This window comes from Phacochoerus africanus, chromosome 13 (genome assembly GCF_016906955.1).
Source record: "Phacochoerus africanus isolate WHEZ1 chromosome 13, ROS_Pafr_v1, whole genome shotgun sequence".
Classification (NCBI taxonomy): Eukaryota; Metazoa; Chordata; class Mammalia; order Artiodactyla; family Suidae; genus Phacochoerus; species Phacochoerus africanus.
Window position 1 is genome coordinate 38,663,993 of NC_062556.1, and position 27,003 is coordinate 38,690,995.

At 33.3% G+C, this 27,003-nt stretch overlaps 1 protein-coding gene and 1 long non-coding RNA gene across 3 annotated transcripts in view; one reads left to right on the forward strand and one right to left on the reverse strand.

Annotated features, from left to right (window-relative positions):
• The window catches only part of PCDH9 (protocadherin 9), a 941,799-nt gene that overhangs the window by 229,019 nt on the left and 685,777 nt on the right, over positions 1–27,003 (reverse strand). The window lies entirely within an intron of this gene.
• Positions 1–27,003, forward strand: part of LOC125113347 (uncharacterized) — a 75,164-nt gene that overhangs the window by 45,866 nt on the left and 2,295 nt on the right. Inside the window, exon 2 of the long non-coding RNA XR_007131419.1 lies at positions 7,470–7,529. This is a non-coding gene — a long non-coding RNA (uncharacterized LOC125113347). The remainder of the gene's footprint in view (positions 1–7,469; positions 7,530–27,003) is intronic.

Sequence of the window (27,003 nt, forward strand, 5' to 3'; positions counted from 1 at the left end):
CTTCAATAAAACTTTAAAAAATGAAAAACAGTCTTTAAATGGCATTGAAAAATTAAAAATAGAAAAGCACTTTAAATATTTTCAAAAATTCTTAGCAATTAATTTCAGTATGACTTTCTATTTCAAGTATACAAATATTTGATTGATTTTATTTTCCAATCACTCATTCTCATATTGGAATAGACATTCACCTTGTTTTTCACTTTTCTTTCTACCTGTTATTAGTGGTTGGCTATTACAGCATTTTTGGCAAAATGGTAATACTATTTAAAACTAAGTGACAATATGATAACTAATTGTAGTTTTTAAAAAATGGTTTAACCAAGGATGAGATGCAATTGCTTAATGATATGCATAATTCAAAGCACCTATGAAAGAGTTAAAAGATTATCCTATAGTCTTTGCAGCTCTCATGTTCCTGTCCCTCTGGCAGTTCTGTGCTGTTGGGATTCAGGGCTTTTGGGCTGATGTTATTTCTGGCAGAGAGGGATAAAACCAAGGCCTTCACTTGAAGCGATGGTGAAAGGGCACCAGCTGTTTCCAGATAATTGTGGATATGTTCCAGACTATTAATGGATTCCTTCTTAGAATTTTAGTTCACTTTCTCAAATTTTAATTTGTTTCCTCATAATGAATGATTGAACCCCTTTCTACATCTCATGGCTTATATATAAATATATTTTTTAATTAAATATTGAGGATATGTAAAAATAAATAGAAAATCCAAAACTACTTGCATGCTCATTATAAATTAACAATCAAATTCCATTTGCCTTAAAGTATAATAACAATTTTGAGAAAATAATTGTTTAGGAAAATATTTTTCTCTGTATCCTAAGATTAATTTTTTTAGGTGGATCATAAGGCATTTGTTAATTAATTCTAGTAGTAGGTAGGTAGTCCACTTAGTGTGTAGAGTCAGCAGAATAGCTAAGATGAAAAAGTTGTTTGAAATCTATTGTTCAAAGTAAAAAAGATTTACCAATGACATGGTGAGCTTTATTTCCTTTATATCTATATGTACGACTTTTTATAAATCTTGAAAATGTACACAAGACTAAACCTCAGAGAGGAGAAGTGACAGAAAATTTGACCTCCTATATACAATACAAATATCTGTAATATCTGACTTTTTTCAGAGAACCATATGGTTCTCTGCAATTAAAATGAAAGCTTTTTAAAGAACACATGAAAACTGAGAATAAAATCTGCAGTGGTTTAATGATTTAGTTGAACATAAACTATAATGTAGCCACTGAGTTGAATTAAGTTATAAACTATATCCTAAATTAAGATTAATATATATTATGCTTTAAAAATGGTTCCACATAGAGATAAATAACTTCCATTCAGACCTCTAAGTTCTAACTTCTATATAGAGATCCAGGTAGTTAAGTAAATAGAAAGAGATGAAAAGTGCAGACATGAATGAGAAAATAATGAAAAAAGTATACAGACTTACAAACTGGGAGGAAGGTTACGATTAAAAGTAAAATAAAAATACTGAATCCATAGATCAGGTTTAGAAAATAGAAAATCCTTTAGTAATTCTGGTTTTCATTTGTTACTAATAGGCAAAATTTAATCTCCTACAAAGAGAGTGTAACATTATTTCTTTCACTTTTGATGAGAATACTATTTCTATCAATATTCTACAAAGATACTTAAGAAATTGAAAAGAAGAACATACTACATTAAAAAAATTGATGTGCTTTAAAAAATTAGTTTTAATGTCCCTATAGAGTTATTTATTAAAATGCTGGGGTCATAACAATTTGTTTAGAAGTATTTAAATATTTAATGACATGAGTCCTACATGCATCTATTATGAGGAAAACAAAAGGAAAAGTCATCGCAAAAACATGACATTAATTTTAAGTAAACAAATGCATCTTTATAAAGCCTAGTAAAGTATACCATATCGAAGTTAAAATTAAGACTTTTCCTGAAAATTATTCTGAAGTTTATTTCATAATTTTTGTATGTGTAGCAAGGATCAATGTATTGCAATTAAAAAGGAGTAGTAAATACATATAATTTAAGCATTCATCTTTTAGGTTTCTGCAAATTAAACAAAAAAAAAACCCTTCTAATCTCCTTCACTTTAAAAATATTACATCCTAATCTTATACTTACTGATGAAAATATCCGCTTTTAAGTGTTTTTTTTCTCATGTCACTGAATTTAAATAGACTAAATGTCATTACTTACTCATTGCAAGATGCACTTATTTCACCACAGTATTATTTTAATTTGTTTATGCTGTTAGCTTTAAGAGACATAGCCTAGAAAGAAGTCAACATGTATTTTGCATGGCTATCCAAAAACTTTATTAATTGACTATATAATCTGACAACATGTTTTGATTAAAATGGAATCAAATACAAAGTTACAGAAAGAACACTAAAAAAAATTTTATTTAATTAAATCCAATTTTAGCATCAGAGGTTGACTTCTGGAGCTCTGTGTGGGCTGCACATTGATGCAGGGTAGGAGTCTGGTTTGATAGAAAATACAACCAAAAATAACAGAAACTTAACTTAAATGAAACAAATTTCATAAAATGATCATGAGAGCAGCATATGCATTTTGTTTGGATCCAATAATTTTCCTTACTCTCAGTTTTAGAACTGCTATTTTCATGAATGCATATTGATGTTTCAATGTCGAGGAGTGAACCTGAAGAATTCAAAATTGAGAATTCTCCTGGTCCCGACTCTATGATGTCATTTTGATAGTACTATATAACATAGAAGACAGGAATTTTTGGAGAAAGGTCAGGAGAATCTGAAACCTCTAGTTTAATAAAGATGATAGTTTTTTTTAAAGGATGCTTTAATTAAATTTTATTGTATATTTCTTTTCCTTTCTCTCTCTTATCCACCTTCTCTTTAGAATGACCTTAGTGGCTTGCATTCCTATAAGAGTTATACTAACTGATGACTCTTCACTCAGTGTAAGTGTCTAATGAATGCAGCATACATCAAGGCTGACAGTCTTTTTAGTACCCTTATGAATGTTGGCAGCATAATCTGTTGTTAGAGATTCTGAAATTCATAACAAATTCAAAAATAGCTCTTGTCAAGTGTAACAAAAGCTATAGTTATTAATACCTGGCAGGAATATTTTATTATGAAACTGTGGCTTACGTTTTTTTCTCAATTTTTTGCTCCAAAGTATAAAATGGCTCTATAAGAACTGCTATTGAGTCCTTTGATCCAAATCTTCTTATTTATGTATATATGTGTCATGAATAGAAACCAAACCAGTGACCCACTAAAATTTTGGCATTCTAATTAGTAAAAAGATGGTAACAGAACAAAATTAAAAGTGTTTTTTCAGAACATTAGACATTGGAAAACTGGAATATGGTCCTTTTAATATTTAGCAAAATGGCAAAAACAATAAATTGTCTATTTTTCACATTAAAAAGTGTTAGAAAGATGAACACCTTTCTTGGTATGCTTGGTTTCACTTGTAGCACGTCACCACTAGGCTCTGATGATCTTTTTCAACTAACATGAAATGATAAAAAGTAATAACAGTGCCCATTTGTATAATTTCTTTAAGTCCAAAATACTATACTGTAATCACAAATATCCTTTTTGAAACTCTTTTAGAATAACAAGCTCTTAGGTTTGCCAGGTATACTAGCACTTTTTTGTCCAGTCCTTCCCTAAATGGTCCAGACACGACAAGAGGAATAGATAGGATAATCAAAATACAAGGATTTATACCACTTTGTTAATGACATTCTAATGTAAATTATGCCAGAATTTCATACCAAGCTCGACTGATTCAGAATGTAACAGGTGACAGGATACACTTGACCATCTAGAAAGAAGATATTATAGTTGACAGTATATCCTAGACCCACATCTCAGAAAACTCTCTTCTCTTAATTTCATCTGATTAAAATTATACTCAGGAAGGTGCTGCTTGACACTATGGTTGACACTACAGGCCCTCGGTTTTTCCCAAGCCCCATGATTACCACAGGTCTGGAATAATGGTATGAAGGAGCAGTTCTCCCCAAGTCTACCAGAAGAAAGAAGGTTCAAACAATAAACTAAAAATGCCAGTTATAATGTATTTTTGAAAAGAACTCTAGCTATATTTTTAATAACATCATTGAAATGAGGTAATCAGTTATCAAAAGGTATCTTAAAGACCATACTTACTTGATTATCCTCACTCCCCCATATAGTTTTAGGAAAGAATTATCTCTATCTAATAGAATATAAGCTTTTTGTGTTTATTAGATGACTTATTCAAGGTTACACACCTTAAGGAATAAGGTGGATAAAGCTCAAAGCTCTTCTGACCCCTCGCCCAGTGCCCCTTCCATTATATCGCACAATAAAGGATGTAATAAAACTAATAAACAAACAAACATAAACCATAAACTAATCAATACATAAAAATCAGGAATTAATTTATTCCTTTAGCACAATTTCTTTCAATTTAAAAATAATCCAGTGTGGTTTGGGGAAAAAAATTTTTGTGCTCTTATTTTATTACAGGAACTATCTTCTCAGTGCTCCCTATATGTTATCACATTCAATCCTTATCTGTCTGTGATGGAAAGATAGGACTGACAAAGGAAACCTCATCTTATTATCAAAGTGGCTTCTGCTGCTGGGTAGGAATGAATAAAGCTTTGATATTTTGCTGCATATTTGTTAGGCAATTAAAAAACAAATTCACAAAGAATAATATGGGGCATTAGAACGATGTCAGCGAACTGTGTAAAAGAGTTTCAAATGAGTAGGTATAAATTATAAAAATTGGATATGTACAAATAAATATCTTGAAGAGGATAGACATCAAATAAGCAATGATTTTGAGTTAAAGGAGCATGTCTTTCTATCACACAAAGTATGCAAAAAATAAATTACGTTGAAATCAGAAGGCCTTTAAAATCAAATATAAAACTGAGTAAACAGACATGTTAAAATATAAAAACATGTTACAGAATTGCATTCAACTAGTGAGTTTCCTTCCTGTGACAAACCCAATATATTTTAGAAGCTAAAAACTCTTACAAATCCTCTTTGAAGTATTTAGGAGAGTACCACATAGAATTAGTAAAACTGCAATTCTAAATGAATCAGTTTGTTTAATCTTTCAACACTACTGTTTGGAGAACTGACCTCAATTTTAGGAAGTATGGTGATAAGAAAGTATAAGGTAATGCTCAGCTCTTTCTAATTATCTACCTAGATGAAGACGACTGGTGGCATTGCATGTGATGATGGTGAGTGCCCTGGTTATGAGCATCCTGGCATTTGCCAAGCTCATTCATCTTCAGCTCAGGATGAAGGTGTTCCGTGAAGTGTCTGGACTGGAGTGAATGCAAAAGCAACCTATATTGTCCATAGTAACTACTTAATTCATACATAGTTTATGTAATTAGCATACACATTTTGATTTACATAATAAATAGGCAAGACAGGGTCATTTGACATTTTACATGCTGTACAAGGCCTACTGAGAAAGATGACATTTGAATAGCAAACCTCAGAGAACTGAAGGAGTTTGAAGATATCTGCGTGAAGAGCATTCCAGGTAGAATTTACTTGGCCTGTTTGAAAGAATCAAAGGAGGGAGGCCTATAGTGCTGACACAGACAGGAATAAAGATGTGCAGGGAGATAAGGTCAAGGAGGGAGCCAGGGGCCAGATTATGTACATCCTTATAGACTATTGAAAAGTCTTTAGTGTTTAATCTGTAAAGATTAACACAGAAGTCATTTAAGCAGTTATTCTAATTAAAGCTCTTATCCAGAGTGCATTTGGTCACTGAATAACTTAGTCACTGAACAGGAAGTTCTCTAGGTTTTGGGTATTCAGTGATCAAAATGAGGTAAACATTTCTGTTACAGATTCATCTTAAAAACTATCCAGTAAAATTTTCATTACACACTAAAAGGGTCCTCTGCATGTGACACATTGTAAATTGTTCCTGTGCAAAAACTAATGTGCTGTTTCTTGGACCACTGTATGCTTTTTGACATGGCCACTAGAAAACCAAACATGCAATATAGGAATACAAGAAGGTAAAGGATTACTTTCTCTACACTTCTTATTGGCATTACCTTGGTTATCTACCTCAATTACAAGGATACTTTAAAAAAGTCTTTCATGTTAATGATGATCAGACAATACAAATGTTTCATCATTAATTGATGTCTTGTACTCTTTATTTCTGCATATTATTCATAGAGACAGAATGAAAGGTCATGGGATAACAGTTTTTATATATATATATGTATATATATATACATATATATATAAAACAAGCAATCAGAAGTGGAGGGGACATCTACTAAAAGCGAATATCACTGGAAGGTAATGATTTAATACTTTTCAATATCTTTGTATATATAAATATTCAATAAACTTTATCTGAAACTAGAAAGTCAAGAGGAGTTATTTTTGCCATAACAGAGCCTTTTACCTAATTGGATTCCCAATCTTTTGATATTCACATCTCATGTTCTCCAGAGACATAGAAATATAGGATATGTTCATGTGTGTGTGTGAAAATATAAATATAGTTATATATTTCATATATATAAATACATGTGTATATGCATTACATATACACCGATAGAGAGAGAGAAATTAAAGAGAGGGACAGAGACAGAGAAAGAGATTTAGTTTAAGGAATCGGCTCACTCAATTGTGGAAGCTCTCAAATGCCAAATCTGCAGATGAGGGTGGCAGATTAGAAACCCAGGGAAGGGCTGTAGTTTGAGTCCAAAGGAGGTCTGCTGGCAGAATTCTCTCTTTGCTGGAGAAGGTCAGTCTTTTTCTATTAAGACCTTCAAGTGATAAAATTAGGCCCACCACATTATGGAAGATAATATACTTTACTCAAAGTCCACTAATGTAGATGTTAATCTCATCTAAAAATACGTTTACAGTTATATCTCAAATAATATTTAAGCAAATCTCTGGCTACTGTGGCCTAGCTAATTTGACACACAAAATTAACCATCACTTATGGGATGAAATTCACTGTAGGTTTGAATTGGAGTATGTTTCTCTCTAAGGAGTATGAAAGATTCATCTTAGAAAAATATTTAGTCAAGATTATTCTTCAGGAGAAGTATAATTTTCAACACCATGTCTCATAATTGTAAAGCCACTAAATAAAATGGAAGCAAAACTTTAAAATAAGAAAATGCATAGTTTATTATATATTGACTCTTTAAGTGTCTACCACCTTCTTAGTAAGATTTAAAAAAAAAATGCTTTATTCCTTTTCATCCAAAATTCTCAGATGAATTCCACTGCCTCCATATCTTTATCACCATCACTCAACACCTAGGAGCCATCTTCACTAAAGCCATCATTGACCTCTTTACTGCTAACGAGAATTTTTCAGCCATATTAATTGTACAAACTCTTCTCCTTGACACTCAACATTACCTTCTCAAAGTCCATGATCTTCATGTCTTTCAGGAACGCTTTCTTTTCTGATCATCCCAGGATTTTGAAGATTATCTTCTACACAACTCCAAGGTGAGGATCATTCACTTGGAATGAACTGAAATTTCTAATGATTTGGAAAAACTTACTCCTCATCTCCTGAACACCTCCAGATATCTTACATGGCAATATGTAAGGTCTTTGCATGGAGTCCACAGCCCCTGAGCACAAAGACTAAGCTTCACCTCTTCTCTGCTTTGCATTGGGCATTGACCACCACTATACATTTTTGTGAAAAATTAGTTATGTCTCTATTTTCTGTCTTTCTATTTGCTTCACACTCTAACAATTGATCTGACATCCCATTCTCATCAATAAGATTCAGTTCACATGGAATCTTCTCAGGGTTTCTTACTAAGAAATATACTCCCATGTTTTTTATGTCTCTTCTTTATTTCTTGAATAAAATAAAGAAATAAAAATTATGACATGCCTCAATGATAAAATTATGCATTTTTGTATTATATAACATTTAATATAATTTATATGATATTGAAATAAGTAATAGTGCTTATTTAAGATAATTAAAAACATAGACGCATAAAGATATTCTTTAAATATAAAACATTTATAATATAGACAACATAAGAGCCTAGCAATAAAAGACCTATCACTTTGCATCCCTGAGGAAAAAGAATAAAGCAGGAGGCATAACTCTCCCATACCTCAGACAATATTACAAAGCTATGGTAATCAAAATTGTATGGTAATGACACAAAAACAGACATACAGATCAGTGAAACAGAATAGAGAGCCCAGAAATAAAAGCAGACACTTAAGGCCAATTGATCTTCAACAAAGGAGGCAAGGATTAAAAAATGGGAAAAACACAGTATTTTCAGCAAGTAGTGCTGGGAAAGCTGGATATCTGCATGTAAATCAACAGTTAGAACATACCATTACACCATGCACAAAAGTTAACTAAAAATGGCTTAAAGACTTAAATATAAGATACCAAAGTCCTAGAAGAGATCACGGGCCAAACATTATCCAACATAAATTTCAGCAATGTTTTCTTAGGTCAGTCTCCCAAAGCAATAGAAATAAAAACAAAAATAAACAAATGGGACCTAATTAAACTTACTAAATTTTGCACAGCATAATAAATCATTAAAAAAAGACAACTTACAGAATGGGAGAAAAATATTTGCAAACAATGTGAATGACAAGGGCTTAACTTCCAAAATATACAGACAGCTCATACAACCAACAACAACAACAAAAAACAAACAACCCAATCAAAAAATGGGTTGGAAGACCTAAACAGATATTTCTGCAAAGAAAACATACAGATAGCCGGTAGGCATGTGGAAAGGTGCTCAACATCACTAATTATTACATAAATGCAAATCAAAACTACAATGAGGTCTCACACTGGTCAGAATGGGCATCACTAATAAGTCTACAGATAACAAACACTGGAGAGGGTGTGGAGACAAGTGAACCCTCCTACACTATTGGTGGGAATTAATTTGGTGCAGCTATTATGGAAAACAGTATGGAGGTTCTCCATAAAATGAAAAATAGAATTAACATATGATTTAGCAATCCCACTCTTAGGCATATATCCAGAAAAAACTATAATTTTAAAAGACACATACACCCTATGTTCATAGCAGCACTATTCACAATAGCCAAGACATAGAAACAATCTAAATTCTCATCAACAGATAAATGAATAAAGATGTGGTGTATATATATAGCATTTATAGAAACATGGATGCAACTAGAGATATTCATCTAAGTGAAATAAATCAGAAGTAGAAAGACCAATATCATATGATATCACTTATATGTGTAACCTAAAGTATGTCACAAATGAACATACCTATGAAACAGAAACAGACTCACAGACCTAGAGAACAGTTTTGGGATTGCCAAGGGGGAGGGAATAGGGAAAGGGATGCATTGGGAGTTTGGGGTTAGTAGATGCAAACTATTACTTATGGAATGGATCAAGACCCTACTGTATAACATAGGGAACTATGTACTGTATCCTGGGATAAACCATAATGGAAAAGAATACAAAAAAGAATGTATATATAACTAAGTCACTTTGCTATACAGCAGAAATTAATACAATACTGTAAATCAACTCTATTTCAATAAAAACAATACATTACAAAAAGATCTATTGCTTTGAAATTTTATAAACAAAGACCCTATTTTTTTTAGAATTGATCCATTGATTTTATAACTATAAAACTATTGACTGGACTTAATATATTTTTTTAAATAATGAATACAAATTATTCTAGGTAAATGAGGAAATAATTTTAAAAATTTGTGTGTAATACAATATTTAATAACACTGGATTAAATGTGAAATGCTTTCCTAGATAACTAAGTTTAGATGACAAGAATCTCAGAATCAATTGGGCAATTATCAACTCTAAGTCATCATTTTATTGGTGGGAAATTTATACTTGAAATTGTGACTTATCCAAATTTTTTGAGACTCACTATTCACTTTTCCTGCTGTAGAAATATTACTGAAATGGTTTTACACCAGCCAAATCAGAATCTTAATGTAGAGCTTTAAAAAATTCATGTTTTGACAAGCATTCTGTAATAGACTACAAAAATGACCATGATTCTTTAATCTATCTTATAATCACATTTTTTGAATTGTGACTAATTTGCTGTTTCTCCTGTAAAGAGATAGAGTCTATTTATTTATGCCTTGTATTTTGGTAAGCTTTGTAATTTGCTTTGAGCAACAGGATGTAGAATAAGTGGAATTATGCCAGTTCTGAGCTCAGGACCGAGGAGACCTTTCCCACAGCCACTCTCATCATGGAAACTCTGAAAAGATACCATAAGAACAAGCCTAAGTTAGTCTGTGGGATGACACGAGATATGTGGCCTTCTTGTCCTTTCACCTCAGCCAACAGGGAACTAACAACCAGAGATACGAGTGAAGCTGTCTTAGACTAGTCATTCCTTGTCAATCCACCATGTTACTCGCTGGCTGCGGAATACAATCACAGAGCCACACATAGAAGACTCTCCCAGCTGAGCTCAGCCCAAGTTGCTGATTAACAGCTTTTTTTTTTTTTTTTGCTCTTTAGTGCTGCAGCTGCGGCATATGGAAGTTTCCAGACTAGGGATCGGGTAGAATCAGAACTGCAGTTGCCAGCCCATGCCATAGAAACACTAGATCTGAGCCACATCTGTGACCTACACCACAGCTCACAGTAATGCCAGATCCTTAACCCACTGCACTAGGCCAGGGATCAAACCTGCATCCTCATGGATACTAGTTGGGTTCGTAACTCACTGAGCCATAATGGGAATTCCTGACCCAGAACATATTAAGCTAAACAAATGGGTATTGCATTAAATCAGCTGTATTAGAGGGTTTTTTGGTTGTGTTATTTTTATATGGTAACAGATAGCTGATACACAGGTACACAGATATTCTAAGCACTACAAGTTTCACATTCACTATTTTTTTCCCTGCTTCCTCTAAAATTCATTGTTACGATTTTCAATATGAAACTCAAAATTTAGAATATGAAGGAAGGATTGCTGAATATCTTTTTAAATAAAACTGAACCGAGCAATAATAGAGTAAAACTGAGCAAGACACTAAATTTCAAAAAAAAAAAAAAAACTCTATACAGACATGTTTATGAAGGAATTACTAAAAAACAAATAGTAGGCACATATAAACACAGTAACTTGTAGTGTTGGTTTTACAAATTCAGTAATTTTAGTAGAAAATTAAATTTGATCTTAACCACATATCAAACTGCCAGTTCTAATTCATGTAAATTAAATGTAACTTCTGCTGCCCAAATGTAATCAGGACATTAGTTATTAAGCTTTCTTTACATGGCAACTAAAGTTTAAAGTTTTCCTAAAAGCTCTCAAGGATAATTTTATATTAGAAGCCACCCAGGATACAAATAAAATTTTACATACATTTATGCTGACACTTGTCAGAAAATACCTTGAGAACTTAAAGTGCTTTTGTTTCTGTGTAAGAGTAATTAACACCCACTCCCAAAAGGGCCCCTCATGCACGAAAGGAAATGAGGATTCCCTTTGGGTTAATTATAAGTGCATAATAGGTTAGATATACACAGACTGCTAATGGTAATTAAAATTCATTTTGTATCAGGGATAAGCTAAGGGATCATTAAAGGTCATGACTTTGTTCTTAATTATCTGGGTTATTGTTTTTATTTGATTATATGGGCTTAATGAGTCTTTGTTGCATCAAGATCTAAAATGGAGAAATGCACCTTGAAAGGCCATGCCTTTAACAGTCTTGGCAGCTTCTTCTTGCTCTAATGGAAGTAACTTATTGCACACTACACACAACAGATTGGGTCAGCAATTCTCTTAGGAAAAATAAATTGGTTTTGGAAAGTACGTTTGACCAGATTCAAAGGATTCATTTCAGTTCAACTAATGTAGTATTTTACACACATCCCATTGAAGAAGAATCTCTTCCTCCTTGCAAGTATAAATGGCAGTGTAATCCATGCAAACTCTGAAGAGAGGTGCCCAAATGGGGCATTCCCTTTATATAGAGAGTCCTAAGAACCTCATAGATTTAGCCTAAGACATTTAAACCTTCTCTGTGGGAGCTTCATTATTCTTTTCAAAAGCAGTCTAAGTAGAGGAAGCTCCAATGTCTGATTTTAACCAAAGTGTAATTGTTTCTTAGGGCTGTCATCCTGAATTACTACAAACTAGGTGGCTTATAACAACAGAAATTTATTTTTTCAGTTCTGGAGGCTAGAAGCCAAAAACGGAAGAGTCTGTAAGGCTATACTCACTCTGAGGACATTAGGGAAGAATTTTTCCTGTCACCTTTCACATTGTGATGGTTTCTCATGTTCCTGGGCTTCTGGCAGCATAACTCTGACCTCTGCCACCATCTTTTTATGGTTACTTTCCCGGTGTGTGGTCTTCATGTGAGCTCCATCTCTCTCCTCTTTTATGATATCAGTCATTGTTACCTAGGGACCACCCTAATCCAATATGACCTTATATTAACTAATTATATCTGCCAAGAAACTATTTACAAATAAGATCACATTCTGAGGTTCTAAGTGGAGGTGAATTTGGGGGAATCACCATTCAACCCACTACAGAGTATGTACTCCACTGCAGATAAAACAAAGAAAGAACTAAGGAAAAAGTGCTCGTGCACCAACCTGAACCAGAGAATTAGAATCTGTAAACTGATAGGTTTAGAATATACACGTCCTTCCAGTTTTACCTGCAATATTTGTCAGTATTTTAAAGGCTTGAACCTCTAAGTTCAATGAATTTAGAACCACTGAGAAATCTGTAGAAAATAGCAGATGGGAAACATTGAAATGAGGTGATGTGACAGATTTTGGTGGGTTTAAACTAATCATCATCTTACATGATATCATTTTTACCTGCTTTAAATAAGATGCTATCACTGAGCAATATCTCCATTAACAACACCAGGTATGGAATTAAATTAGGTTGACCATCATATTTTACCAATGAAAAGTGTAATGGTTAATTTTATGTATCAACCTGGTTAAACCATGGCACCCAATCATGTAATCAAATTATAATCTAAGTGTTGTCGTGAAAGTATTTTATACATGTGGCTAATCATCGTCAGTTTAAGTAAAGGAGGCTAGCCTAGCTACTGTGGATGAAACTCAATCCTCTTGCCCTATGAATGTCAGATTTTCCAGTCCCTAGAAACATGGGAATCTGTTTCTTAAAATAAGCCTCTTTATGTATGCATTTTATATTTATATTAACTTTTTAATACATTTAACCTATTGATTCTATTTCTCTAGAGAATCCTTACTAATAAAAAGGGTGATTAACATAGTTGTCATTATATGGGAAACATTTATAACTTTCAGATTATTTTACATGTATAGAAAGTCAAATAAAGAGTCATAAAATGTAACGTTCAATTTAGGAGAAACCTATAAAAAAGATAATCATACTTGAGCATTGACCAGAATAAATTATTTTTATTAACTTTTAAAAAATTTACTCCTTTTATGCCATTTCTACATACTTCTTAAAATAATGATGTTATTGAGGAAAAGGATTAAATCACTTTGTATCAACTGTACACTAGACTGTAAAAATCACTGACACATTATTCTTTCATTTCACTAGATGCTAGAGTAAATAATCAATGGCATATATAATTTACATCTCAAGCATGTAGAATCAGCCTACTACATTTGCAGGTTCTACATTTTCTACAAAAACCATAAATAGAAAATATTCAAAAGAAAAAATCCAGAAAATTCAAAAAATCAAATTTGAATTTGCTGGGTACCTGCAACTGTTTATATTTGTATTAGATGTTAAAGAGATGATTTACAGTCTAAAAGAGTGTGCATAGGTTATATGCAAATACTACATCATTTTATATAAGGAACTTGAACATCCATGGATTTCAGTATCTGGAGGGGTTCTGGGAACCAACTTCCCCGTGGGATATGTAGTAGGATGACTATATGTATAATCAGGTAATGTGGTGAAATTCTTCTCAGTTTGGCAAATGCATATTTGTCCCATAAATTCATTAAACACATTAAGTGTGGTTAAAGAAGGAAAAGAAAAAAATAAGGCAATTTATTAAAGGTATTTTAAAGAGACACCTCTCAATAATCTTTTCTTGTAAATAACCTATGGTATAAAGAAAATAGAGAAATGAAACATGGTGATGTCACCCTATGAGAGCTTTGGCTCCAAGCAAAAAAACAGGTAGACCCAAGCTACCCTGTGTGAGGCATTTGGAGAATGAGACAGAAGGGGACACAGCCAGTTTGCATCTCCTAACACACCCTCACCTCCTGATCATGCCCAGTGGGGAAACCACACAGCATGAACAACTCCCTTTCCAGCAGTTGGGCACACATAAGTTCAGTATAGCAATGCCTTGATTCCATTGTTCAGACACTCAGAAATTATGACTACTGAAAAACTTTCTTCCTATTCAGATACAGATAAACTTTATACTTGTGTTATATAGGGTTTTGATGTCTTGTTTTTTTAAATAGTGCCATTCCCCCATGACCACAGGAAGAGGGTCTCTCTACATCACAATATTTCCATAGATACTATAACATGAGATCCAGAATTCTATCACCAAGGCAAACTTAATAACAAATGATAATTCACATTTATAATGCTGACTAAGGGAAACACCCAGCTCTTACATAAACTGCTAAATTGATCGAACGCATTTAATCAATTTTAGTAAGGGCAGTTTCATGCCTACACACATATATACACATTCACAGGAATGTACACCTACATACATATAAAAGTATAATTTATTTTTATTTAGACAGGTCCAGTTTTCCCTAACCAATCTGAATAACAGATGGTTTAGGATTTTTTGTTTTGTTTTGTTTTCTTTGTCTTTTTAGGGCTGCACCCAAGTCATATGAGATTCCCAGGCTAGGGGTCAAATTGGAGCTGTAGCCACCAGCCTACAGCACAGCCATAGCAATGCCAGATTCAAGTCACATCTGGGACTATGCCACAAGTCACGGCAACGCCGGATCCTTAACTCACTGAGCAAGACCAGGGATAGAACCTGCTTCCTCATGGACACTAGTCAGATATGTTTCAGCTGAGCCAGGACAGGACCTCCTTCCCAGATGGTTTAGTTTAAATACAATCCAACTTAAAATTATTCCATCAAGCTTAGATGTCCTTTACATTGCTTGTTACCATAAGATTATATAATTATTTTGAATAAAAAAACCACAAAGTATATTCAGTTTTCCTTGATTTGTATGCTGATTCTTTTGTTTGTTTTATTGTCTCTTAATATCAAGATAAACAGAACAATAATCATTTCCATTGAGAAATCTTAAGATTTATTTTTCCCTTAGTGAACCAGAAATGGAATATTCTGTTGTAGATTAAGTTATCCCTATTCTTCATTCTCTGGGTTAAATAGATGTAAAAATATCAAATTAGTTAACAAAAAAATTCAAGAAACATAATAAAAATTCAGCCTTGCTTTAATTAGATGATGGTAAATTAGTTTTACTTCTATATCTAATAAAATTTGGCTTCCATAATTGAAAAATTATATAGGCTTACTATTCCATAATTACCTGTCTTTAATTCAGTTACTCATAGCACCAAATTTATAGAAATAAACTTAATTGATAAATTTTAATCTAATCAATGATTATTTGTTATGTACACAGCAGTTGCTAAGAAGCATTTCATCTATTTAGATAAAGCTATGGCTTATATATACTGTGTGGGACTTTACAAAACTAAAAGTATCTTAGAATTTATTCTTAATTTGAGGGCATTATATGCCCTCATAAAAAAAAAAAGAAAAAAACAACAGTATTCTTACATTCTCCATTTAATAACTGCATGTTTATTTTCTTCTTTGCTTAAATCGACAGAGTCTACAGGGCTATTATTAGGAGATTAAGGTTAATTAAATTGACTTTCTAGTAACCATTGTTATTCTTTTCCACCGAACCATACAGTAGGTTTTCTTATGGGCTTAAAGTTGACTGCATTCTGTACTACTTCCAGTATTGGCAAGAAGCTTCTATAGAAGGTCTATAGAAGGGCTTCTATAGAAGGCCTGCCTGTATTTGTTTGGGATGTAATCATTTTCCTTAATCCTAATAAAAGATAAAGGTGCCTATGCATAAAAGATAACAAGAAATTTCCATATTTTTGTTTAATAACTTGTGAAAGAAAATTTCTTGGAGGTATTATAATTTTAAAAAGCATTTTCCTACTTCCCTATCCATATAGAGCAAGATTATTAAGTATGTGACATAGAATATACATTTTTTTTCCTTTTTTCAGCTGCACCTGTAGCACACATAAGTTCCAGGAATAGGTATTGAATCAGAGCTGTAGTTGCAGGCCTACACCACAGCCACAGCAATATAGGATCTGAACCACATCTGTAACCTACCCCACAGCTTGTGGCAACGCCAGATCCTTAATCCACTGAGTGAGGCCAGGAATGAATCCTGCATCCTCACAGAGATAACATTGGGTTCTTAACCCACTGAGTCACAATGGAACTCCCAGTTTTAGTTTTAAGTACATCTTTCATGCAGGAGTTATTTAATCTTTTTCCTAACATTTAATTTTACCGCATTGTGCACAAAACTAGCACTCACAATTTCTTTTTTTGGGAATTTATATATATTTATTGTCACTAACAGATTAATTAATTCCAAATTACCTGGTTTATATGCAAATCTCCCTCTAGTCTTTGTAACAACTAATAAACATGCTATTGTTATTCTTAAAGGTGATTAGAATTTTGACAATATGAAATTTGTTTTTGTCCTAGACAATTGTTCTAGTCAATTATAAAGAGTTTTGGAGTTCCTGTTGTGGTTCAGTGGTAATGAACCTGACTAGCATCTATGAAGTCATGGGTTCAATACTGGCCCCACGCAGTGGGTTAAGGATTTGGTGTCGCTGTGAGCTATGGTGTAGGTTGCAGACATGGCTTGAATCTGGCATGCTGTGGCTGTGATGTATGTAGGCTGGCATCTGTAGCTCCAATTCAACCCCTAGCCTGGGAGCTTCCATATACTGCAGGTTGGCCCTAAAGAAAAAAAAAAAATTCTAAAATGTTTTACTTGATTTTAAGTAATGTTCTGGATAGGCATGAATTTTTGGTTTCTCCTCTGTATTTAAGCGCAAATTTATTATGGTTCACCATTACCTTAATTTTTATCCCTAGCACTAAATACTATTCCTAATACATGGTAAGTTTTCAATAATAAATGTCCTGCTTTTGTTTTTGTTTTTAATATATTAGTAGGAAATAAATTATGTCCATGAAAAGGAGAGAAAAGAGTAAACAAAATCATCAAAAGAATAGCTTGTTTGGGGGCAGATATAACCCAGATAAATGAAATGAAACATGAATACTTTAATGTAAACTATAGGATTCTATTTACAAATGAGTTTGCTTTAAAAAAATTAACACAGAAAAAGTAAAGAATTTATATACAAATGAATTCTCCATTTTAAGTATTTTTAGTGCTTCTGAAATAACTGACATGGGTATCTACCCTTTCCGTGGGAAGACTTTCTCCAGTGTTATGGAAAACCTAAACCAAGTTGCATTGCTAAATTTGTGACTTGATTTTAATAAATACACAAACTAAGCTTTTGTATACCAATAAATTATTTTCTTCATTTTCTAAAACATTTTCCACAAAATACTAGTTCTATGACATTGAGTGATGGGTTGATTTTAGAAGAGAGTATATTTAAGTTTACATATCACATTTCCTTCTGGAAAAAGTATAATTCAGAGTAGTGTCTTAGGATAGGTTCAAAGTATGTCAATTTAGGATTCTGCTGAATCTTGTTAAACCTAGTATTCTGAAAATTAATCAAGTATGAAATTGTGGAATTAAATACATTTTTATAAACCACTGAAATAAATTAATACATACATACAGATAGATGTACCTGTATGTATCATTGTATACATCTGTATGCTAAAATAGTTTAACATTGGAAACATTGGTCCAAAAGACACTTTAGCACTAAAGTTTTTATTTATTTATTTGTTTTTATTTTTTTAGGGCCACACCTATGGCATATGGAGGTTCCCAGGCTAGGGTTAAATCAGAGCTAGAGCCATTGGCTTATGTCACAGCCACAGCAATGAAGGATCCGAGCCATGTCTGTGATCTACACCACAGATCATGGTAACATTTGATCCTTAACCCAATGAGTAAAGCCAGGGGTCAAACCTCATCCTCATGGATGCTAGTCAGATTCGTTTCTGCTGAGCCACAACGGGAGCTCCTAGCACTAAATTTTTTAAAGATAGTTGACAAATAAAATTATTTTTTTATAACAATTTGATGATCAAAGATATGATCTAAATTTTAAGTGTATTTGAAGATACTTGTAGAGCTCATTTTCTTAGTTATATGGTACTGATTTAAGAAGATAATAGATGAGTCAATGGGAAACACAACTTATTCATGGATTAGTGCTATTTTTTCTTGAGATTCTTGAGTAGAAAATAAATTGTAAAAACATTAATTAAAAGCAAAACAACTTTCATTTTAAAATTTGTCTTCTGTATGTATCAAAAACCAACCCTATTAAAAAAAAAGAAAATCTGTAATTCAAATTTTTCAGTGTAAGTAAGGCATAGGATGAATTCAATAAAGGAGACTTTAACCCTTTTTTGATATATACATATATATGTATAATTTGATATATACTGATCTATACAATCTATGTTCTCATCTACTTACCATTGGCTAATTTATTTTGTATTTACAGTAATTGTTGAATAACTAAGCTTAAGGGGTAAATTCAAGTAATAGAATACTATGCAACATTTACCAAATTCTAAGAACATAAAATAATTTAAAATCCCATTGCTATTTTTATATCAAAAATTAGAGCACAAAATTAGAACACAAGAGTGTTAATATTTTATAAGACTTCTCCAAAATAAATGAGGTATAGAGACTTCAGTTTTTCTTCAACATTCTTTCTCCCTTGTTCTATAGAAATACACATTTTGGTTGGTTACCACAATATATTTTCCAGCTTGCCTTGAGGCTAAATATGGGGCAATAGATTGTCAATAGAAGCAGCTATAGGATGTTTTTTAGCCTGTTCTTCACCCCTGCACCATCCTCATGCCTGGATCTGGAACTGCTGCCTTGGGCCTTCAGTTAGATGCAATACATGGTGAAGCAACAAGTATCAAGAGGTCTGTTCCTGGCAGCACAAAACCTCATGCCAGCCCTAACTATTTATATAAGCGAAAAATGTATTATTATTGTCACATGCTATTTTGGGTTTGTGTCAGTTGCAGCTAAAGCTCACTTTAACTAATACAGAAATGTTGAAGGGAAGAAGGATGATACTGACTAAATAACTTGGCATTTTTATCAAAGAACAGTCATTCTTTACCTTTAAGTGATTCAAGATCACACCAGAGAGACATTGCATGCTGAGTGTTTACGACGTTACAAATGATACTCTAGACTTATATCCCCGATTTCTCCACTACAACTTGTTTGATTAGCCTCTTGCCACTATTCTCAACTGAGGGAAAACCCAAGTAATTCATGACATTTTCAGAAATGTGGCTAATCTACTTCCACAAGCTTGTCAGCTGGGGTTTCAGGCACAGGATAACTCCGCAGTTGTTATTATTTTTTTAATTTCTAATTTTGTAAGGGAAGCAGAATTTCTCTAGTAAGAAATCCTTCCCTTTATGGCCTAGAGTGTCTTTTTCTTGACTTGATGTGTAACCTCCTTAAAATAACCTTGGAACCAAGATCTCAAAGGACCATATCCAATTTAAGCCTTCTCTGCCAAAGGGAGACTAGATGGTTATTTCTTTTTTTATAGTGACAGGCATGAAGCACAATGTAGATCACTACAGAAGAGATAGAGAATATGATTCATAGCACTCACTGCTCACCAAGGAAAGAAAAGTCACCTGGAATTGCATGCCCTTTGGCTGTTCCTTGACTTTCTTTCCATTAGAAAGAATTAAATTGGGGAAAATTGCAAAGCAGGTGACAACACAGGGGAAAACTGGGAGGGAGGGTATAACAGGAAATTAAAGGGTTCTAGTACTCATGTTGAATTTAAGGTAGGCTCCTAGTGACAGCCAATCCATTTTATTAAATTATCCATGTTCTCTGAATTAACTGGATAGTGTAAACCTCATCTTTGGTGCCCTGATGATATAGAAGAATGTAGTTCTTTAGTAGAGCTCACTGTCAAGTAGAAACAAAATTTAGTTGATTTAAACTTCAAAGCTATGACAGACTATCTGTGTACATTTTTAGATTGGACAGCTTTCATTTTCTGCATTGCAAATAGCGTGTAAGTGTTCCCACCACAAAGGTGAAGTAAAAAAATGCGTCATGCAATATTAAGAGAGCAATTTCAGGGATCAAATAACTTAGATTTGCTTAATTCAGTGCTATGCATGAAGATATCAATGGGGCAGATTTTATCCTAATTAAAAACTCTGAGTTTTCTATCACCTATAGTTGAATGTTAACTGTAAAATGTACCTATTTATGAACAGATTGAACACAAAGAATATGAATGATGACTGTCTTATAGATGTCTCTAATGCAGTTCTCTTTCCAGTCTAGCAAAGATACACCCACGGATGCCTTGTTCATTATACCAGGTTGGCCCTACTCACTTCCCATCCCAATCTGATTGGAGATGGACTTTTGCCCTGAACTCTGCCCTTATACTGTCCATGGCAAGGCAGTGTGGCTCGGTTTTATCCATGTTACCCCAAACATCTGGTCTAGATTGAAATTTCCTGATATTGATTCCCATGTTCTCAAGTATTCCTCATTTCCACCTACACTACCTTGGTATCTAGTTATGTGATCAGTTTCACAGACAAGAATCCCTCTGAGCTACTTTCCTGAAATTTCCTAGGCTCAATAGTTGCCTTCCTGAATATTTACTTCCTATCTGGATTCTCTGTGGCTAGGCCACCCTCTTATTTGGGCCCCATGAAGTTTCACTTTGGACTCTCAGTATAGATGTGGCTAAGTGGAAACCAAAATTGGGATGGTGTCATTCCCTCTCAGGTATCAGCCAACATCTTTACTGAGTCCAGTGCCAATGCTTGGTGACTCTCTCCCAACTCCCCTTGTGTGACTGAGCTACCTCATGTTCAGTTAAGGTCTACAAACAAATGCTGAGAATTTATTGTGTGCCAGACACCAGATATATATCCGTAAGATATTGATTATATCTTTGAGGGAAAAATCATACATAAGAAAATCAACAATATATTCCATAGGCTGATGTTTGTTCCAGAAATTTCATAATTTGAAATAGCCAAAAGTAGGAAGGTGGGTACTGATCAAAAAAGATGTTCAGTTCCAAAATGAAATCACTGAATTAATTAGGAAGAAGGCTGAAGAAATAACCAACATAATGGCAGAATATTCCTGCATATCCTTGTATCCCCAATTCCTAAAACATAGCCCAGTGTATAGTAAGTGCGCTAAATATTTACTGAATGGATTACTGATTGAATGAATAAATGGTTATTCTTCCAGCAAGTTAAAATTTGGAATAAGTTAAACAGAATAGTGTGAAATTTTCACTGACACAGGTCTCTGACTCAAATATTTACACCACATGTATTAAATTGTAGCATATAAAGTGGATTTAAACACTACTTCAGCTGGGGCAAAAACGGCACAGAAAGGGAGAATACTTTTGTGAAAAACTGAAGAGCTGATTACTTATGTTAAGATGCATGGAGGAAGAAAACCTGCCCTTCAGTGGAAACATGCTTTGGGTCAACACCAGGGGCTCCATAAATAACTCTGTTTTTAAGCATCTGGAAATTTAAAATGCTCTCAAGAAAAAGCCCTTACTAACATCAAGTTTCTCCTCTCTCCCTCTCTACTCATATGGAGAGAGAGAGATATGGGTACTGTGAAGATTTTGCTTTCTCTGCCTTTGGGTAATATACCCATATTTACACATATTGGAACCATTTATATTTCCATTATAAAACCATATAAATCCAGAAGAACTATTTAATCTGAGTTTCATAAAGTAATTTTTTATACAATGAGTAATTATTGATAGGTGTTTAGAGTTTATATGGCTTGTGAGGGTTTCTGAGCATTCTCTCTTTTAAATGATAAAATGGTCTTTAGTTCTAAATTGCTCCTTATATCAAACCTCCTGACATGCATAAGCTATGTCAAAAGGACATTTCAGTTAAAAAAACGGTTAGTCCAAGACAGACTGGGGAGAATACAATATTGTTTATAACACTGTTCTGTATTTTAGGACCTTAATAACCTTCTAGAGAAGCTGAGCCAATTGCTAATCGATAGTAATTATTTCTTTTTCTTGCCACCTAAAAAGACTCTTTAACCCCTCAAAATAAGTTTTTAGAAAGCCACAAATTTATCTTCTAGATATTAATTTTATAGTTATAATTTGAATGTTGATATGTATAATGTATTCTCTGTTGCAACTTTATAATAGGTTTATTTTCAGCAAGTGAAGGTGGAATTATTTTTTTCAGGAAGGTAGTTTTAAATATCATGTTTTGAAAGATTAAAATAATAAAACATTTCTAATCACTCTCAAACTTTATTGAATAAAGGCATAAAGGTATTAAATGGATAGCTAGATATATAAATATACTAAAATATTTTTAATTGAAAGGAATTAATAGTTAAAATTTAGATTTTACATAAAGCCTGACATAAAAACATAAAGCCTGACAGAAAAATATGCTACTGGTCATTTTCGCTGGCCTAGAGAAAAATTGCTTCAGTGTGAGATTTTATTGAGTGGAAGCAGGACAGCTTCATTAACAAAGTTAATAGAAAATATTAAGAAAATCTAGAGCCTCAAAAAGGAAGAGTGTCTAAAGGTTAGTAAGAAATTTTGAACAAGAAAAATGTTAGCAAATTGATGATGAATAATTGCTTTAAATTAAGTGATGGCCTTAGAAAAACATGGCACATATAATACCTAATATAGTGTATTTGTGTCCTTTTTAAAAAGTGCTCATTCTATTCCCACTCTGTGATAGGCCACGTACGTTCACTGGGAGATGCAAGAGTTATTTTAGAAACAAAAATACAGTTTCGGGGAGTTCCCGTCGTGGCGCAGTGGTTAACGAATCCGACTAGGAAACATGAGGTTGCGGGTTCAGTCCCTGCCCTTGCTCAGCAGGGTTAAGGATCCGCCCTTGCCCTGAGCTGTGGTGTAGGTTGCAGACGAGTCTCGGATCCCGCGTTGCTGTGGCTCTGGCCTAGGCCAGTGGCTGCAGCTCCTATTCAACCCCTAGCCTGGGGAACCTCCATATGCCGCGGGAGCGGCCCAAGAAATAGCAAACACACACACACACACACACACACACACACACACACACACACACAAAACAGTTTCTCTGAAGTATTTCTTGTTTGTTTTTACAGATTCTCTAATGTAATGAGAGGGGTGACTGAGTCATTTATGCTAGAAATCTAGGTAGCAATTTCAAACTTTGTTCTTCTATCATTCAAATGCTGGCCAAAACCACACACACAAAAATTACCTTCCACATATATTTTTCATTTTTTCTTACCGTTGTTACTTGCCTACTTTAGTTTCCATTATTTATTTTAACTGCCCCTCCTGAAACTTCCTGAAGTTCTCTTTGCATAATGAAGTACTCAGTGTGTTGTACTCTTATTATAATGTTTATAACAATCCACTTGTGTTTAAGTGTTTCCTTTGCACATTGATGTTCTTCTTTCCTTTTTTTTTTTTCCTTTATGGGTACACCAAAATATATTGAAGTTCCCAGGCCAGAGATTCTATCTGAGCCATGGTTATGACCTAAACTGCAGTTGCAGCAAAGCCAAAACCTTTAACTCACTGTTTGGCCAGGATCGAACCTGCATCTCCACAGTGACTCAAGCTGCTGAAGTCAGATTCTTAAGCCATTGTGCCACAGCGGAAACTCCCTGATGTTTTTCATTAAACTAGTAGATGTTAGAGTGCAAAGTCCATGATTTATTCCTTCCTTTAGCCTCTATCATTTATCATATATGAGTTGAAGGAAATTAGTTTCAGACTCTTACTGTGAACATAGGCTACCAATACTGTTTCGAATGCAATGTAAAACTGATTCTAAATTTGTTCACTGTGTCTCACAATAGCAATTTAATTAACGAGATATAGTCCTAAAATATAATATGAAACTTTAAAAATTGTAAATAATGAATTATTTCAATTTATATATTACATATATATATATGATATAGAAGACTTGATTACTGGGAAAAATTGGTTGTAGTAATACAAATAGTATTAAGGTACAGCTTCTATTTCTCAGTATGTAATAGGTAATTTACTTTAGAGTAGATTTTCTTTAAAGACACATGGGTAGTTTCAATTTCCATATATAGAACATGTCACAACATTCAAAAATAGCAGGAACTTAATCTTTTTATTCACTGGTAGTTAAACATCTCAATTTTAAAACCAGAGTTAGATTTTTAGATAAATCAATGTGATAGGATCAAATCATTTATATACATTGTATATGACTTTCTGTTAAAACACAATAAAATATAAGTAGTCCTTAGATTTCAAAGTAGTTTTTTAATATAAAACTTGAGACTGAGATAAGTAGATGCCAATTATATATAATTCAATGAAAACAAATCACATTTTGAAATTCTTTGAAGATATTTGATATCTGAACCTGAGAAAGTAATATAAAAATAATTGAGTAGGACTTTTAGGTGAGCAGGACTTTTAAAACTGTCTTCTTGAGGAACCGGCCTATACTGTCTTCAAAAACTCTAGAGATGTTCTGACCTTGAACCTTCCCTGGTAAGATGAATCACAGAAAGCCCAATTCTTTCTGATAAAGAACAATTTCACTCTCTTCAATTTTTTTCACTCACATTTTTCACTCACTATTATCCTTGACATATAAAGGGCTGAATGGAATATTAAGAAACCCCCAATTTAACATAGAGAATATAATTGTAATAAATTATATCTGAAAGTGTTGCAGTGGATTTTCATGGGACATATCAGTGTATGTGATGGCATTGTAATCTCTAGGCACGAATTAGTCTAAAATTATATTATCCAGGATAGGCTATAACGTGATAGCAAATTAACCCTGAAAATCTACTGTTATAACACAATTAAAAGTTTATTTTTTAGCTAATTTTACATGACCTTCACAAGTGTTTCTTTAGACAGTCACACAAGCACTGGATTAAGCAATACTCCCTCTGAAATATGGAGCCATCTAGGTCCCCTCAGTTGAAAAATAAACTGGAAAACAAGCTTTCCCTTACCTGGAAATGACACATCACATCCATTGATCAAAACAAATTGAATGACTCTGCTTATTGCAAAGGAGTTGGGAAATACATGGAAGAAAACTGACTATTTTGTTACCAGTTATTACTCTTCCTACCAATAATCAATAGCTTATATGTTGTAAATGATATTGTAATTAGCTGATCAAGTCATACTAGTAAATTATTTTCATGAGGATTGCCTGAATCAAGGAAATTTCAAAGTAAAACTGAGGGAAAAAAATCCTAAATTACGGTTTTACATTGTTCTACTTAGGTCTCTAATTGAAAAACATTCAAACTAGAGTTGTTTGGTAGGAAAAAAATTTTTTTTTCTGCAATGCTTCTCTGAGACAGAAGAGCATATTATTTCATAACAAAAAAGGCAACTGTGATGTAGGGAGAACAATACCCACAAACCTAAGTGTGTGACAGGTAAAATTAGATTGGCAGCTATGTTTTATTATTTAAAATCAATACTTAAGAGCCTTTTCTTCTTCACAAAGATAAAGGAGTTATCAGAGCTAATGGCTGATGTGAATGCCTAGGACTGTTTTAACAGATTACAGGTCGATTTTAATTTTGCTTTACAAATTACAAAGGAGTCCATCAATAAGATTATGGACTAAAGACACACAAATACTGCTAAGGAAGTAGTCTACCTTTCCAAGTTTGAAAGGAGGAAAATATAAGGAGAAAAAATTTCCAGGAGGCAAGGAAAAGGAATGTATATTTACGTTTGTGTACATACCATGCAAAACTCCTACAGACATAATCAGGCAATAATACAAGCTAAAAATTATTTATCAAAAAGATTTTGTAGGAAGTTCAGAATTTCTTTGGTTAACCCAAAAAAAAGTGACATTGTGAATACATTATATATGCAAAAATGTTACTAGAAAACAATATAATCAAGTTTGTTTGTTTTTTTTTTTTTTTTTTTTTTTTTGCTTTTTAGGGCCACACTCATAGCATATGGAAGTTCCCAGGCTAGGGGTCAAATTAGAGCTATAGCTGCTGGCCTATAGTGCAGCCACAGCAATATGGGATCCTTAACCCAATGAGTGAGGCCAGGGATCAAATCCATATCCTCATGGATACTATCAGGATTCACTTCTACTGCACCACAACGGGAACTCCCATCATCAAGACTTTTAAAATATAATATTGTAGCCTATTTTATACATTTATATTTTAGGACTGTTTTATTATTATGGATATTCCTTTCACAGAAAATTAGAAAACTTGAGAGAAACATGTTTCTCATGCGCTCATAAATACAGAAATCACCTTGTGCATAATTACAAAATGATTTATTTTCCTTTTACTGTCTAGGAACTGTCATTTTCCTCCACACTAGATATAATAGAATTCCCTAATAAATTTGGTAAGCATTTTTAAAAACCAAGGGACAACATAAAGAAATAAAACTCTCAAATAGCTAGTCCATTATATAAACATTCATAAGTTTATAGAGGCCTGCTAAACCTAAAGTTAAGAGTATAACCAGTATCTGAAGGCGATGATATGCTACGAAAAGTACTGTCATACATATAAAAACATGAAGAGTACCCTTCCACAGTGGTAAAATTGCACGCAGATGTCAGAAGAATGATCAAATCATGAACAAAGACTAGACATGAATGATAATAAGC